Source organism: Python bivittatus, unplaced genomic scaffold (assembly GCF_059951505.1).
Source record: "Python bivittatus isolate LINGU-HERP-01145 unplaced genomic scaffold, Pbiv_v1 ctg000480_np1212, whole genome shotgun sequence".
NCBI lineage: Eukaryota > Metazoa > Chordata > Lepidosauria > Squamata > Pythonidae > Python > Python bivittatus.
Window position 1 is genome coordinate 76,016,549 of NW_028277075.1, and position 18,447 is coordinate 76,034,995.

General features: G+C 39.1%; 1 pseudogene; it reads left to right on the forward strand.

The window, feature by feature from the left end:
• The first annotated feature begins 1,864 nt into the window (after nt 1-1,864).
• On the forward strand, nt 1,865-3,271 carry LOC103059137 (nucleolar GTP-binding protein 2 pseudogene; annotated as a pseudogene).
• Nucleotides 3,272-18,447: the final 15,176 nt, after the last annotated feature.

Consider the following 18,447-nt stretch of genomic DNA (forward strand, 5'->3'; position numbering starts at 1 on the left):
TATTTCTGGCTTCCTTCCCTCGAACCTATTATTTATTATAAACATTTAAAAACTGAGAAAATATTAGGTGTTTGGTGTTCTCTGAGCTTGATTTTCTTCTTACAGATGTTTCATTACCAAATGAGGTACGATCATCAGTGGTTTGAGTGGGGAGGTAAAGTTCTTCATGGTTTATATACACTTTCTTGTCCTACTAGCCTTGTGTGGAATTGGAATATTGTTCCTTCTTTGATTTGTTTAATCTGATAAGATCCTGTTTATCTGATGCTGGTTCCTGCTTATCTGGATTAATGGATGTATGATAAGGGAGGATCTGCCCAGGGCTGTTTGCCTCCTTTTCTGGCTTTTTCTTTGTTCTTTTTGAATGGTTTATACATGGGGTTTATTTCTATATGCCACCAATGGCTAATTTGTCAGAGTGCCAAGCTTTTATGGATTCTCTTGCATTCTTAGACCTGACTAGATCTAAAATGTTTATTGGATCTAAAACATTTACAGTTGAAATAAAAAGACTGGCAAGCTGGAAGTTGGTTCCATAAGGAATTACTATGTTCTACCTCTTAGCCAAAATCAAAGGAGATGTTTTCTAGGTTATGCAAGCTAATTCTGTTTGATTTGTGTTGTGTCAAGAAGGGAAAGCTGAAGTTGGGCATTAATTCCCAATTCTTTATTTGCACTGAACTTTGAAAGATAACTCAGTCAGCAAAGTAAACATATGCATAAAATTAGTATAATGTTGGATTAAAGCTAAGTAGAGAGCTATCCCACGTATCATGATACTCTGGTCTTCATAAACAATCTTTTTCTTTAATAAATATAATATCACAAGTGTAGAAGCTTGTCCATGATATTTCAGAATTGGATCTTGTTTGGCCCAAAGCTTTCTATATATGTATGGCATTGCCAGCTACAGTGTGACAGGCTCATAAAATAATGAGGAACTTGGCCTCTGCTTCCCACAGTTATCTTTGTGGCACCTGAAGTTATACATCTACATGCCCAGGAGAAGGACCTGTATGACATGGAACCTAACTGTGTCCCATTATTCCATGTAAACATCCTTGATACAGTCAACCATAGTGCAACAGGTGTATTCTGGTCACAGCCCAGAGTCACTTGGATTGAGATGGGCAGCTATAAAAATTGCATAAATAAATAAAATAAATAAATAAAAATAGGTAGAGAAAAACAAAGAACCGAGCCTGTACATCTCCCAAAATGTACTAGCTAAACCAAATCATGTTATGCCCAGGAGACAGATGTTAAGAAGAAGAAAGGAGATTAAGTTTGGCCCAAAATTTTCAACATGTACAAGGCACTGTCAACTAAGATATTTAAGAATGTAAACTAAGGGAAATGCTTAAATTTTGGATGAGAAAGCAAAACGTATATTGAAAATATGTATTTGGTTATACATGACTATAAAGTAAAGATAAAAAATGGAAGGGAACAGCATAAGGATAAATATTAGTGTAAATGGGTGACTCATGCACCTCATTGTCCTTAAGAATGAAATAGCAAATAATCTAAAAGAAAAACTTATTACTCTAAGTAACAATAATGAACTTATACCTGAGTACTGCAGTGAATTCTGCAGTTTTACAAAAAAGACTGAAGAGAAACTTTGAAAATGTTTCAGAAATTGCAATATGTAAAACTGAATATTGTTATTTGTAGGCATTGCTGTATCTTCATTTACATGTTCACCGGAATTCACTTGCAACTTCTGTACATTTTTTTTGGAGGGCATTGTAATATAGATAGTATTGTAATGCCACTGACACCTTAGTTCAGGCCATGGTCATTAAAACATTCTGTCTGATATCATGTTTTTTGTGCAAAGAGCCCATCCAACAGATAAGTAATGTTTCCAGTACTCACATTTAATCATTGGAATTATATTCATGACTACTCCTTTGCCCACCAAACATGGAAAGAGGTGGTAAGTCCTATAGCTGAGGCCAACATGTATAGCCAAGATAAAGACCATGACCTGGTGACAAAAGATATTGGAATAAAGGTGGAGGTGCAAGAGGAAAGCTACAAAAAGGAACATTCAAGATCTGGAAAGATTTTTATAAGATAATTGATTCATCAGGCATCACTGTACAAGTGCTGGATGCTGGAAATCCAATGTGGACTGATTACCCACCTGTACAGGCCTACCTAAAAAAGAGAAGTCCTGGAAGTACCTAATTTTTGTCTTGAACAAATGTGATATTGTGCCCCCAGGGACCACAAAACACTGGGTTGCTATTCTGTCCCAGGATTATCCAACCTTGGCTTTTCGTGCCAGCCTCACAAACCCCTTCAGAAAAGAAGCCATCATCCAGTTCTTAAGACAGTTTGGAAAACTGCATGTAGAAAAGAAGCAGATCAGTGTGGGTTTTCTTGGCTACACCAATGTGAGAAAGAGCTCTATGATCAACACACCCCACTCTAAGAAGGTCTGCAGTGTGCCTTCCATTGCTGTGAAACCAAGGTATGGCAGTATATCACCTTAATATGCTGCATTTTCCTCATTAATTGCCCAAAGGTGGTGTATTCCTCTGGGGACTCAGAAACAGACATTGTACTAAAAGAAGTGGTTCAGGTAGAAAAATATCCAAAGTCCACAAGACCACACTTCTATAGTTCTTGAGAGAGTCAAACCAGAATACTGACTTGAAACCATAACATAAAAAACATAAAACAGACTTCTGGCAAAATGCAGAGGATGTTCTGAAGAAGTTAGAATTCCAGCCTGGGAAGTTGCTCAAGGAAGGAGGCCCTGATGGTGCAGTAGGATGGTGTTGACTGACTGACAGAGGGGACATATTTTGTTCTTTGTGAAGCCCCCAAATATGGAACAGGATTCTCAGCTGATAGCAGCTATCTCAGATGTGTCCACAGACTTGAGTCTCAGTGAAAGCATGGGGATGAAAGAAAAATGTGAAGAACAGACTGGGAGTGATGAGTGCCTGAACCAAATGGTCTTTGCCCATTGCATGGCAAAACTTTGAGAAGATCACTATGGCCAGTCAATTCTTGTGAGAGGAATGAGTCCCTGTCAATGTACTGGATGTCAATGAGACAGTGATGCAGAGAGATGGTCAGGAGGAGCAGAGCTCAGCAGGTGCACAGAAGACCAGATTCAAAGGCTGTACTGAAGTCACTGAATGAGAAGATTACCAAGTACAAAAAATTCTTGTATAAGGCAAAGAGAAGCAGATTCTTGGCAATAAGAATCCCTAAGTAGCTGAGTGAAAAAGTATTTGCAAATCACAGTTGAATTAGGTGGCTGTTGCAACTGACACGTTTGGAAGAATATATATACAGTATATATTCATATATGTGTGTGTGTGTATCTCACACACACACACACACCCTCACACACACACACCCGCGCGGGAAAAGCCTAGAGAGCAGCGGAGAGGGAAAGCGGGAGGGAGAGCTCCTTGCTCCTCTGAAGTTTTTCAGCAGCTTTGCTGCACTTGCTGGATGCTTCCTTCGTGCTCACGGTAAGGAGCATCGTAAGTGGTGCCTCTCCTTTCTATCTCTTCCCCCAACAGATCCCCCATCTCCAGACTGCTTTGTACATTTAGCGCATATTCCCCAGAAAAAAATATTATTTAGCTTTGGACACTACTTTAACGCAACCAGGAACGTGGGCATCTTTCTCCCCACCTCCTTCGCTGCCTTAAAAGAACATCTCCTTTAACATCTCCTTTAGTATTTTGGAGTTGCTCACAATGCGCTGCTCCCAATTAGACCGTAGTTTGTGTGCCAGTCCTTCCCTTGCACCAGCAGGAGCTTTTTAGAGGAAATGTCTTTAAGGTGAGCAAAAAACAACGCGGCGCTTTTCCCGCCCTCACCCCTCTAGCGCGCGCAAACGTCCTGCCCTCTGCCCCCTTAAGCCTGACACTCCTCCTTCCCTGAGGCCGAAAGCCGCCGGTGAAGAAGGAGGAAACAGCCGCAGAAGCGAAAAGTCAGCGGCCAGAGCCGACTACTCTAAGGCAGTCGTTGAGTTGCGCTTGGGCGGGCTTGGAAGGCGGCGGCTCCTCTTCGGACCCCTTGTTTTGCAATAGTTGGTAAAGTGGGGTAACAAGCAGGGCATTCTGCTGTTCGCTTTGCTGCGCCGATTTATTTCCTAAGGCGGTGGAGGGGGAGCGAGAGCGACTGGATGCTTGCATGCGCGCGCCCCCGCCCGCGGTGGGTTGGCTCCGTCTCTCGGCCTTCGGCTTTTTCTGTGGATGAATTGGGAGGGGCAGTTGGCATATGCTTAAGAGCTCCTTCCTTGCTTCCAATTTACCTGAACACTTCGTGCTTTGATTTCTCTGCTCAGACAAATCCTTCCCACATTTTTTTTTTTTCGGACTTTTGTCCCCTCTCACTGCAGGATTGACAGGGTGCTTGTGGTGCAGAATGAAATGCTATGTATTCTGCCTTGAACTTCTAAAGAAAAGGCAGGGTATAAATCTAACACATAACACATAAATAAATAAATTGCTGTATTACTTGAGCTGCAAGAAATGTTCTTCAGTTGACTCTATTGCACAAACTAGTGCAGTTGAATGTTTGTTTGGGGTTTGTTTGGGTTTTATGGGACATCCCATTCTTTTCTGTATAATAAAAAAAATCTTCCTTTTCAGTGAAATTTGTATTATTGAATGGGTGAGAAAATGGCTTTGGTGTGAAGTTTCTCTGCCAGCTTCTCTGTACCCTTTAGAACGTTTTCAGATCCCTCATCTGACTGAGAAGATTGCAGGTATGAATTTGCTTTGCCAGTTGTTCCATTGCTTCTGATATATCAAGATCAACACCCTTTTTTTCCTGTTAGCTGTCACACTCATAATGACAAAAGTAGGAAAAGTATGTTTTTCCTTGGATCAGTGGTATTGAAATGTTTGAAAAATAACAAATTAATAGTTTTTCAGCTTGTGAGAAGTGTCTTGAAAATCTTTTTAACCAAGGACTGTTTTATTCAAGATTTTGCAACTATATTAGCAAAGTATTCACTAACAGATCATTATCAATTCTCCATATAACTATTAATGTGGATATTAAAAATAACATATTTGTATATATGTATATACATTGGTTTTTGTTGTATTTTTGATCTGCTACAAAAACATACTGGGATATCTGAATGAATGGAAATATCTGGTATAAAAAAAGGGCCTTTTTTTGTATATAAGACAGCCATTTGTGTCTGTGAACATAACACACTCTGGAGTTTTGTTCCTCCTCTATTATGATCATTGGTATCCCATCAATACCCATTTCCGATATATGTTGTTAATATTGTTTCCAAAATGAAGCCACTGAAAAATAAGAGGAGAAAATGCTAGAATGCGCAAAAGAATCTTAAGGGCTAGTGGAATGGGGAAAAATACCCTATATTTCTGATTCTCATTTGGGGGTTAAGGAAAAAGAGAAATGAAAATTTACTTGGTGTTCAAAGGTGCAGACCCCATTTGTCATGTGCTTGGATGCCAAATGTAGGAAGGTGGAGATCTTCTCAGTAATAAGTCCATTTGAGAATGAGGGCTTTCTATACCGTATATATTCAGAACTGCATGAACACATCCTGTCCCAGGATTAATCCCTACTGTCTCCTGCTAAGACTTAAAATGCTTTTATCAGAAGAATTCAAAACCTAGAGAGCTGATGAGAGTTAATGTAAGTTCTTAATGAATGGTTTAACTTCTGTTCAACTGACTATATTTTCTGTGCTTTTCTATATTAGGGGGTCTCTTAAGTATTTTGAGGGTGGGAGAGAGAGATTTGTCATTTCAAAGACCTGAACTGGGAGCAGCTGCTAGGAAGACAGAAGTCTTTTCATCCCTAGCATGCAGCTCCAGATGAGTAGCACCAAGAGGGTGAGGCTTTCAAAGAAATGAGAATGTTCCTCTGTTTTGTGATCTAAGGGGCTGGGCCTGTCTTTGATGGCTGAAAATTGATAGAGCAACAGAAGACAAGTGAAAACTGTTTTGCTGGAAAATTGGCAGTTTAAATATTAGAAACAGAAAGGAGAAAAAAGCAGAAAATCCCAGGACAAGCCATATATGTCTTGTGACTTTGCCATGTATGACAAAGCCCTGCAAGCCTGGCCCTTACTCATTTCTAGATGCTATGGATGAGAAGAATCTGCGGTTGTCAGTGTAATGTGCTACAAGGACGTTTAGGCCAAGAACGCAACATTGATGTTGCATCAATGCCTGTTCCTTGCATATGTAGCTTTGGGAACTCAGGCATGGAGATCACATTTCTTACTTGTTTCCACTTAAGTTTGGCCAAGATGGGTCTGTTGTACTATTGTTGAAAAGGCCATGCATGTACAAAAAGCCTGAGACCAAGCAGAATTCTGGTCTAATACATCTAAGACTGTTTTCCTAGTGTGGGTATATGGTTTGCTATAGCCGAAAGTGAATTTGGGGATGGAACACCTCAGATTTAATTTTCAATTGTTGCATTGTATTATCAATCATAGTTTTGTGCAGTTTTTTACCACTGTGAACTTTTTGTTTATTTTACTGTATAAGATTTGAAAGATTATTGAATCAAAAATCACACAAGAACAAAAAGATACACAAAGCAAAGTAGGAGACAACCAACCTCTAATTAAAACATAAGTAAAAATATTATGAAAAAATACTTTTGGTAATACATTCTCTCCTTCCATTCCATTTGTTTCCCCAATTGCTAACCGCTTCCTAAATATTTGTGCTACACTTTGAATGTTAAACACTGAAAGTTATTGCTAATATCTACTTAAGTCATTTCATCTACTGTTTTTAATTGGCCTCTTAACTTTTTTCCTAAAAATCTTATTCCAAATATTGGAATTTGCCATGCTATGTAATGGGTAATATATAAGGGAGCCATTCTTCCCTGAATTTTATTAGGTTTCTATTATGAATATATATAGTACTGTTAGTTTTGCTGGAACTATTTAAAGAGAACTATCCTGTTTGCAAAGGCATATGATATGGGATAGTTTTATGCTTAGTTTTACGTTCAGAATTAGATAAACCTTGTGACCGTTTATTTATTGACTTTTAAAGTTATGTACAGATGAGGAACTCAGAACCGATTTCAGCATTATACTAGGAAGGCAATTTAACATGTATTCATTGGGGAGAAGAATGGACTGCCTTAATGTAGTTATAGGAGGCTGTCCATGGTACTGAAAATACCAAAAATGAGGAAAATATATGTTATATTAAGCCATATAAATTTAGTTTTGACACAGATAAAGGATACATGAGACTGATGTTTGTTATTAATCTTTAGTTTATCATTTCCTTATTTGACAGCGATCTACCTTAAGGAAGTGAAATGTATATGTATTTTCACTCCCAAGTCTTTGAAGATCTGCTAGAGATGCTTCCCTTCCTAATTCATGAGCAATCCCTCTAGTCAAAAGCATTATAATCAATTAGTAAGCAACATCAGCCTTGTGGGGGTATGAAGTTAGATTCTGATGCCCCTCAAGCCTCAAATTCTTGAGGGAGAGAGAAGAACACTGGAAGTTTGGAAATTTGATAATGGAGCAAGATGGATCAGATACATTTCCCTTGAGAGGATATATTCTGAAAAGAAGTCCACGCCATCATTAGTTGTTTCAGCACCATTGTTTCACATAGATTGTTCAGACTGTTGTTTCACTACTCATTCCAATCTCATTTTAATAAATCTGAAAAGCAATTCATAATTTTAACTAACACATCAAACTAAGCCACTATCTTTTTCTATTGTGAATTGTATGTAGCTCAATGTTATTGGAATTCACCTGGTTGTGTTTTCATTGAAACCAAAGGGAAACTCCAAAATATGGAGACCCATATCAAAACAATGATAGTCCAAGAAAGGCCTGTCCCATACAAGCCTTTCGCCTAATTTTAACATTCCTTTATAGAAAATCTGCTCATCTTTCTGATAATTGCTATCTGTTTCTGATCTGCTATTGGAGGAAGGAAGAGAGGGAGTCCCTCCAACCACTTTTGACCTTTCTGCCCCTCTTATACACCTCCCAGGAAATTACTTCTGGGGGAATGTGGCCATTGATGGTGGCGGGGAGAGGAATGTATTAGCTTCTAGGTGTATTTTATTGGCTATGACCAGCAGTTCTGTAAAAAATGAGTGAATCCAATATCTTTTTATAGGTGAACATATAAAAAGATATTGGATTATTAATAAGCCTTACAAAATGAAGAAACCAAAGTAAGCTAGTGAGGGGCAAGAGCTGTCAGTTAGGTAGGTGGACAGGCAATAAAATGTGTCCCATGAAGGGAAGCCAGTTTGGTGTAGCGCTTAAGGCATCAGTCTAGAAACTGAGAGACTGTGAGTTCTAGTCCCACCTTAGGCACAAAGCCTGCTGGGTGACCTTGGGCCAGTCACACTTTCTCAGCCCTAGGAAGTAGGCAATGGAAAACCACTTCCAAAATCTTGCCAAGAAAACTGCAGGGAATAGTCCAGGCAGTCACCAGGAATCAACAATGACTTGAAGGCAAAAAAAAAAAAAATGTAGGGAATGTTGTGGCTTTGCCCCACAGAAAGGGGAAGAAGCAGAAAAAGGAGTGGAATTTAAGAATCAACCCGGGGTAGATAGAAGTTTATCCTGTAATATTAGGTGACCTAAGAGGTGTCCAGCTGATGTGCTGTAAGGCCAAAACAAAAATGGATACCTTTAGCAAGATACAGATGAGAGAAGCATAGCAAGCTGAGAAAATGGGTCCCAGAGGACCTTTTTCCAAGGCATGCAAAGCAGCATACTCAGCCCCTCTCATTTTTTTCCCCACAACAACTCTGTAAGGTAGATTACATTGAAAAGTAGTATTGACTTGTCTGAGGTCCCCCAGTGAGCAAGCCAGAGACAGGAGTTGATCACCTTGAGCTAATCAAACACCATAATGATTAGAGTGTTTTATTAACTGTGTGCTGCTCAGAGTCACCTTGGGCAGCCTTATAAATGCATGAAATAAGTAAGCAATACAGTACAGTGGATATGTTACTAGCAGACTACATTTATTATTCCAATACTGAGGATGGAAGGGGAATTAAACTGAACCATACAGTCTTGTTCCTGATTTTTAGCATCCTTTCTGCTAAGTCCAACATACAAAGCTTCTGGCATTCCTGCTCCCACTCCCTTTCCAAACTTGATGGACTTCCTTCTCTACTTCTCAGTCTTGTATGCTGCCCAACTCTCAATGATTCTGGGTGGCTCACAACAATCAAAGAAATTACATTAAAATCAATAAAAGATAAAAGATAAAGATAAAAGATGGCAAGCACAATGAAGCGAGAGGTCTACCTCTCCCTTGCCAAAAGTCTGGGATATATAATTATTGTATATTTGTATAATTTGTATCCAACAGGCAGTCAGGATAACAATGGATCCTTCTCCCATAAGGCCAAATGTATCTGGTGGAGTTGAGGATGATTCAGTCCCAGGGTGTTTAAAACTGGCAAAACCATTTTTACTCTTTTGACAATACACACTGCATATTCCCACACCAAACCAGCAGTGTTTAGAACCGAAGCCAGTCTCTACTTTCTCATTTTCAAAGGATCATGTGCTTGCAGGAGGGGATTGGTTTCTGCTAGGTCAATCTTCTGACAGAACAACAAAAAAGAAGATAATGAGGAAGGGGAGGGATGATTGTTAGAGTTCAAGTTAAAGAACTGTAGGCCAGGAGAGGTCTATAAATACAAACAAGGCTCAGTATCAAGATGGAAATGAGCTGTATCTTAATGCCGAAAAAGACTTTAGTATTTTAAGTAGTATTTACTTTAGTAAAATACTAAAAAGCCTACATTCCAAATACAGTTTCAAAGTGAGTTAGGTGACAGATGAAAACACAGCCATTATATTCAATTGTCTTCTATGCATAATAATGAGACCCCCCTCCCTAAACCCTGAAGGTGCAGGGCCATATTCTGAGTTTTCATTAATTCATCAACACAGCCATTTTCAGCAGCAAATGCTGGGATGTTTAGATGTTAGCATGAAAAGGCAAAACATGAGGGCAGAAGCTCAGTCGGTGTAAAGATAGTAGAACAGCAGCTTTCCCGTAGGTGGAGGAAATGACTTAATTGAGTTAAGGTCCTAGGAGTTTTGCCTTCAACACTTGTTTGGATGCTTTTGCAGTTCCCTACCCTCTAGATTCAAGGGTTTGCTCACCCTACTAATAAAGACACCAGAAGTCAGAGGTGAGTCTCCAATGGAGGAAAGCTATTGAGCATCTGATGGGACTTCAGTATATGACTAGCTTGACTACAATCAGGCTTTCAGGCTGCAGTGTTGTGTAATCCTCATTAAGGCTTATTTTATCTAAGTTTCAGTGTTCATTGTGGGTCCTACTTGAACAGAAAATGAACAAGAAGCTTTTTCCTGACTTGTCCAGGACCAACTGGAATTCATGCTTGAAATCTTGAAAGCTTCATTGGACACAAAAATGTAGATAGGCTGGTCATATGTTATACCAGTTCTGCTCTGACTTTACTCATTAGCTAGCTATTATCCCTTAAGTTTCAAGAATATTTTCTCCTGAAAAACCATATCTGGAGCAAAGCTTTATTTATATCCATTAAGACTTGCAAACAAGGCTATAGTTCAGATATGGTTTGGTTAAAAGCCCCAAATCAAGTTTTTTTGGTGGCCACAACTCTTAGAAGAAATGCACCAAAACACAACCCTATATTGCTTTTCAAGATCCATAAAAACCGTTTTGATCAGGGTAGATGAAAGATTATTTAAAGCTACTTCATTTTGTTATTGTTCATAATTTAATAGAATCATGAAGCTTAAAAAGATGTTAGTCCAATTCCCTGGTCAGTACAGAAGCTGTAAAGTAGAGTGCTCAACGTTTCCCATAGCTAGTGGTTTAGCCTCTGCTTAAATTTCTCCATCAAGAGGAGCACCGTCACCTTCAGAGACTATTCCACTGTTGGTAGCTTTCCCCAATGTATTTCTCTCTAGCTGTACTTGGATTATAACCCCCAGAACTCCTAGCCGTCATACTGCACTGAAACATTATCACGTTCTACTCTTAGCCCAGATCCATTTCCTTGCAATATCCAGATTCAGCCTTCGCAAAAACATTGCAAATTCCATACCATTACAAAGGTAGACAGACTGAAACACAAGACATAGACAGACAGACAGACAGACAGACAGACAAATTATGTTAGATTGGCCACAAGTATTTTTTAAAAACTGGAGGGGACAGGACTCAGCATAGGCACTTAAAAAACAGAAAACAAGAAACAGGACAGGAGCATGGGAGCTGTTTCACTCTATTAAGGGCTATTTATAGCATGCTTAATCCTATTAGTGAGGGCCTGGAGCTGTGATCTGTGGCAAACATTTCTCTTAGTTGTGAGCATGAGGGATGGAGCTGGCAGTGGGTGGCAGAATGGGTGGGCTGGTGTGCCATGGACCCACTACAATAGAAATATCACCATCAATTTGTCCTCATTTCCATATCAATGGCATGGCTAAGAATGGGCAGCTGGGGAAATAAGGGCTGCTGGTCCCATCTGGAAAATCACCCCTCCCTTTCACTGGGGTTTGATGGGCTTTGGCTCCTCCTGTTCAGTGTCCCCCCGCCCCATTTCTTTTTACCAGCTTTCTCCACCTTCGCCCCAATTCCCTGCAGTCCATTCCTGTGTGCTTAAACCCATTTAAACAATTAGGAAAGCTTCATTAGCTCTGACTTGTTAACAAGGGTAGAGGTGTTCTCTTCCCTCCTGTTCAGTTGTCATGTCAGCCTTTCTGTTTCATCAGATGTTCTATGACCCTTCTTTTTAACCCCAAAGTCATCACTGCCTACTGAGTTAGTCATGCAAGCCAAAAGAAAACAAGAGAATTGTTTTCTTTAAAAATCGAACCTCTCCCCTGGGATTGAATCCTGCCAGCAGAAGGATTGCAAGCTGATTAAGAGAAACTTGATGATGGAGAAAAGTCAGTCTGATGACCCAAATAAAAACTACAATACAATGCAAAGTTGTGTGGTATGAAAGCAAACCTTTTGTCTGTCTAGCTCAATTCTAGCTTGGGATAGAGAGGGCGACGGACTGCTTGTTTGGTGTTTAGGTCTATTAGTATTTATTTCTCTGGACTTTTTTCTTTTTTAGGTTATGTACATTCTTGTTTTTATAGTCTGATTTTGTAAACTGCCCAGAGTTTTGATCGATTGGGGCAACCTATACCTTTCATATAGAAATTTCATGAATAGTGTTTATTCTGATCACACAGTCTCTGCAGGGAGAGAAAGAGGGCATTTCCCCCCAATCTAGGTCTCTGAATTTCTTCTTATTGGTGATGTTTGGAATCAAACCTAAAGCTTCTTCATAGAAATCATACCATTTTTGCTGATCCAGTTTTCAAAGATGCTTTCCCATCAACACAGATTAAAAGCTATTTTGGAACTGGGTCTTTTTGCACACAAAGAAGGGACACAACTGCAGCCCTTTAACTGGCAGGAGGGCTGCATCTGGCTTTTATTTATCCACTATAATTGTGCATCTTCTGTCTTTAAAATGGTAAGCGGACATTATAACACTATCACCCTTTAGAAAAATACAAAACCAAAAAACCAAAAACTAAAAAAACCAAAACCAATCTAGGAATTTTGGTTAATTACAAACTGAATAGTATCCTGCTGTGTGATGTGACTCATCCAATCAGCACAGCATCCATCTTCCAAAATAGTAGTTGGCTCTATTCCACACTAGTCAGCTATACTTTGTCCAACAACTTGCATCCCACCATGACTGAAACAAAAAGCTTTTTTTCCCCTTGAGAAAAACATTGTTATATTTACAGGCATTCTGTTTTTGTATCTATTATTTAGGACTCATTTTAAAGATGTAATTAAAATCCCTGACATCCCCCACGTCCCACAGACTATTTTTCCATCCTACCTGGTCAGGTTGAGAACAGGCTGAATTAGAGCAGATTTCTCCTCCACTCATTGCATTTTGACTCCATAGCCCTGAGATCCAATTCTTGCCCCTCCATAATGAGATGTTTATTAAATTACACAAACATCTCTACTGCACCCTAAATTATTGGAGATGAGCATTTTACATTGCAAGGTCATATGCCAAACTATTACCGAAACACAAGAAGTTCCTGGCAGCATACAACCCAATGTTTAGAGAGATTACAAATCTAATAGTGATAGGGCACTGAGAATATAAATGTTGTTGGTCCTATGATAGGTGGATCACTTTCAAGGAGGCATTAACTTGCACCCTGGCGGCAGATCTTTTGCCCTTCCTAGCCAATTACAAATGCTGTTCTCCTACCTACACCCATAATGTTTATTAATAATAATTTCCCCAGGACGTACAAAATAGACTAAGATACATTATTTTAGTGCTAATGTTAAAAAAGAGACTGTGCAAGCCCAGAACTTCTTGAAACTGTCCATCAAGGAAAAGGAAAGGCAGCCAATTCTCAGCAATAGGGAGAGCAAAGGTTACTTGCTAATGCAATTATTTAAAATCACTTAACAGAAAGTGGCTAATTTATTTGGTGCTTTGGGCCTGTATTAAGCTATATGTAATTTATAAGAGACTAAAGCAGCCTTTCCCAGCTTAGTGTCATCTAGAGTTTCGGATTTCTAACCCCCACCATCCCCATCCAGACTACAGATGATGGGAGTTGAAGTCAAATGCACCTGAAGGGCCCCAGTTTAAGGAGAGCTGGTTTAAACCCTTTTTAAAAAGCCACGAATTCGATTTGTGTCTCCTATTCAGTCATGGAGAGTCTTGCAGAACACAAATGGCTCTTTCAGAAACAGATTGCTACAGCATTGTGGTGCTATGGGGATGTTTATGCAACTTTTGAATGTGGGGAGGCAAGGTGGAAAAGGAAGAGCTGTGTGACACCTACAAAGGCTACCTCTTTTCCTACAGTCATGCCAAACACGGTAAATTTAACTCCAGAATGTATGCCCCCTTCTTGCAGTGGTCAGTTGTTTGCTTTTGAAAGGAGATAATGTACTATCAGAGCTAATACATGCCCCACCCATGCCTGTACTTGGTGGCTCCCCTCATTGCTTAGGATTTTACTATAGTGGGGTGAACTATAAATGACCTGTTTATTTGAGGTGGGAGGAAATTCAAGTTTCAAGCTGAACTATTAATCCATGATCACTTGCTTCCTTGAAGTTTATTCCCAGAAGAATTGCTAGGAGAGGAGGAACAGGCTTGTTAAATGCAAACTTCATAGTGCACCATCATGTCTCTGAATGCCATTCTCCTTAGCTGTGATCCTTTCCCAGAAGCTTCTTGGTGGCTAACAGCTAGCAACAGGGACCATGTGACAGACAGCCCTGCCCTAATAATTGCACTCCAATTAACTTGTTAGATTAGGATTTTTGAATGTCACTCATGATCATCTGCCCTATTTGCATAAGCAAAATCACTCCATGTTGAGGCATCATTCATGTACATACTAGTTCTCTGGACTGAGTCTTTCAAACTGGTTCCAAATGCATGATTTCTTTAGCCAACTGTGCTTTAGCCAACTGTGGAAAGAGGACACATCCTCTGGTAGTACAATAAAAGTCATTTTCCTTGGAAGTATCTGCTGATATGTAGCACCCTCTACCGACCTTTTATGGAATATTTCCAGGATAAGGAAATTAATTGGCAGACCCTGCCAGAAAGTAGAGGCAATATTTTGGCTTCTGTATTTAGAAGAGTTTTGCTGTTCATTTATATACACCAATTCAATCTAGACATTCTTATAATACCCTCTAATGAAACTGTTTTTCCCCCCGATCCATCACTGCACTAAGTTCCTTCTTGTTGCCTATTAGTCTCCTTGGTTAATCACTTATTCAGTGTAAAACTTAAGGATTTTTAAAAACATCTGTGTATTAAAATAATTTATAACATATTCTGTCAATAAAAGATTTCTTAAGCCATCAGTCATCAATGAAGCTAACCAGAAGTATACCGTATACTAGTTCACAAGTGAGCAATGTTTCTGGAAAATCTCAATTTACCAAAATTTAATATTTTGAGCAAAGTATTGAATGAAATTGGAACTTTCAAATGTGTTTCAAAAAATCAAAAAGACAATGAAAATATTAATAAAAATATAAAGTTAAGGGAGTGTGGGGAAGCAACTGCCAACTGTTTTAAGCTGGGCTACCTCTTTCTTAGGCTTATATGACAATAATAGTCAAGACCTACAGTAATATCTTAAATTTTTGTAAAACTATAGAGTTTGGAGGTGATCATAAATGTAGTCCATTTCATCTTTTGCTAACGCAAAACTGATCCTTACTGCATCTCTAAGAGGTAGCAGTCAGCATCTCTATTGGAAAAAGTTGATGAAGGAAAGAATACCACTTTCAAAGATACTCTTTTCCCCTATGATTTGGTAGAAAAGCTTCATTTTAATGTGAACCCATTGGTCCAATTCCTATCTTTTGGAAGAGCAGAAAATTAATTTGCTCATCATTTCTTTGAAGCCTTTCAAATATCTGAAGATAGCTATCATAATCATTTCTTCTCCAGGCCAAATATACCTAACCTCTTCCCAGGCTTTAGCCTCCAAGTTGCTCTTTATCTTTTCCCTGTCTCTAGAAATGGAGAAATCTCTTCTTCCCACAAAAGAGACAAATTGTGATTGCTTTCTGCTCTCTACAGTGAAAAGGAAAAGTGCTGAGCTTGTAATTCCTGATCACTGCTGCAGATAAATCACTGTAAGGTTCTATTGCTTTCTAATGAGTGAAAGTCTATATATTTATGGGTGTGGTAAAGTATTTTTCCTATACGTTCAGAAATGGAGATTTTAAGTGAAAACTATAAACTTGTCCTGCACGATCATTCACCGGACCAGATGCAAAATACTGGCTATGAACCATGTATATGGTGTACCAAAGATTTGACAAGATTGTCTATTTTACTGTTTCCAGCTATTGACAAAGGAGATTTCTCTTTACTGGGCTTTATTTCTCTTAGGTAGGGAAGAGAGGATTCATTATGAGGAAAATCAGGAACACTACAAAAACAGAGCTTGTAGAACATCCCAGAATCAGTGAAATACCTTATTCCTTTAGCAAGTAATGACAAAAATCTTTGCCCAGGTAGCTGGACTTGGCATAAGGCAGCTTCCTAGATTGCCACACAATTAGATAAGTCATATTAACCAGCCTGTAACTTGTGCTAACTGTTACATTATGGATTTGGAATACCGAAGCTTTTTATGATGAGGTCACTCCCTGTCTCCATTCCCAATAGTCCTATTTATCTAAATAATCCATACATCAGAGAAATTAATTACTTGTCTCTTCCCTTTAAGGAACCCTTGTACATATATGTTGCATTGGCAGGGAATAAACAAGATACTCACTACAGATCATATTGATTCCGCATTTAAATATTATCAGAAGGAATAGATCTTGTTCAACTCGCAACTCACTTCACTAACATGTCTATGGACTTTGGCCAAGCTGCAAATGCATGAGATTCCGTAGCCACCATTCTTGCAAAGCAAACAAACGAAACCCCACGGTTTACCCCAGCAGTCAAGTATGTCATTTGGAAACACTGGCATATACTTTCCCCTAAGATGATGGTGTCGTAGTATAAGGCTGAAACACTTTTCCGAACAAGTAGCTGTTGGAATAAATTGGCAATGTTGGATAAGATCAATGCAAATGCACCCCAGGAGTCCCCTCCGGACAGTTTCTTTTCTCAGCCACCAGGTGGTATCCTTGGATTTCCAACACTGGACTTCCTGCTATGGCAATGCCAGGAACTGCAGCCTAACAACAACAATGCTGCCAGCCTTCACCTGGCCCTCCAGATGTGTTAGATGATTACAGTTCCCATCACCCCCATGGGCACACACATATAGCTCTGGAAACAAATCTGCTGTTTCCTTGCTAAAGTAGACTCTTTTTCATCTGCTGAATGGGAGATATTTTAAGTCCATATGAGATCACAAGAAGGTAAGCTTGGGTGGATACAAAAACAGGATTGTGTAAAAAAACAAGGCAGCTGAATAGGGTCATAAAGAAATTTGCAGAAATTCAAGCAAAGGCAATTTTTTTATTAGGGTCAACCAAAAAGTCACAAAATAAAGGGCAATCCTTTAAGATTCCCAAAGCTCTTCATCAGGCTGAATGTTACTGTAATGACAACAAAAAGGGATGGGGGTTTCATACTAAAGCTATAAAGTTAACATTGATCAAGATGACTTAGCAGGATTTTAGGCTCTTCTAGATACTATTATGGATGAAGAGATAATGGAACAAAAAGACATACAGGGACTACTGAGCCAAAATGTGATTTGGTTTTGGTTTAATGCAATGTATCAACCCAACTAATGGCTGATTCCCAATTTCTGAGGATATTAAACTCACCAAGAGAACCTAATCCAGTTAAGGATGTTTCCAGAGTGAAGGCTCCTGATATACCAATCAAAACAGATTGTATAGCTATTTGGTCATTTTTTTCCCTAATGGATTTCTTGTGGCAAAGAGAGAATAACAGAAAGAAGCCATATGAAATCACAGCTGTGCTACAGATTTTAAATATTTGCTCTCCCCCTCCCCCACCCCATCCCACAGCAAAATTCCATCAATTATACAATAAAAGTCTCGCCTAGAAATACCCTAAAAGCAGGTTACTACATTATGCTAAACCACTAATTACTTTTTGTGCAAACCCATCCATTCTGGTTTGTAAACCGCAATTTATGATTTAGCATATTTGACTCTAACCATTGCGGTTTATTCCATGAACCATGGTTCAAACTATGGCTTAATGTGATGTGTTGTATTGGTTCTTAACATGCCCTCTTAACCAAGCCATGGAGCATTTCTCCCAGCACATGCTACATTAGTATATATTCCCCAGGTAGTTGTTACAATCTTTCCTTCCAGAAAGGAGTGGAGTTAACAGGCTACTCAGCCCTTTGATGTGTAGATATACATATATACACACAACCTCTGCAATCTTAGGTAAAGGTCCTACAGGATCCTAGAGGCAGCAAATCAGAAGTAGGTGCCACAATTTCATTACTGCATGAATTGGTTTAAGACATGGTTTTATTTCTTCCCCCTGTATTTCAATCCCACTGCATAGTTGGATCCTATCTTTTGTGTTGGATACGTATATTTGTCAAGCTGTCTATTTAGTCACAGACATTCACAAGACATCCAGTGAGGGTCAAGAGATTTATTGGACTTCTCATCCATTTGGGAAATTTACATCCAGTGAAGAGACAAATGTTTATGCTTCCCTCATACCCTGCCCAAGATCACATAAAAAACTGCTTTTCTGAAATAATTCTTAAATACTTTTATTAGAAACAATTACCCCAGCCAATCCCCCCAACCCCCTTTGGTCTCCATTAGCAGAAAGTTTTACTAACCAGGGAATTCTGAGCATTCTGCAAAGGGCAGGGAAATAAATAAATGCACTGTGGGG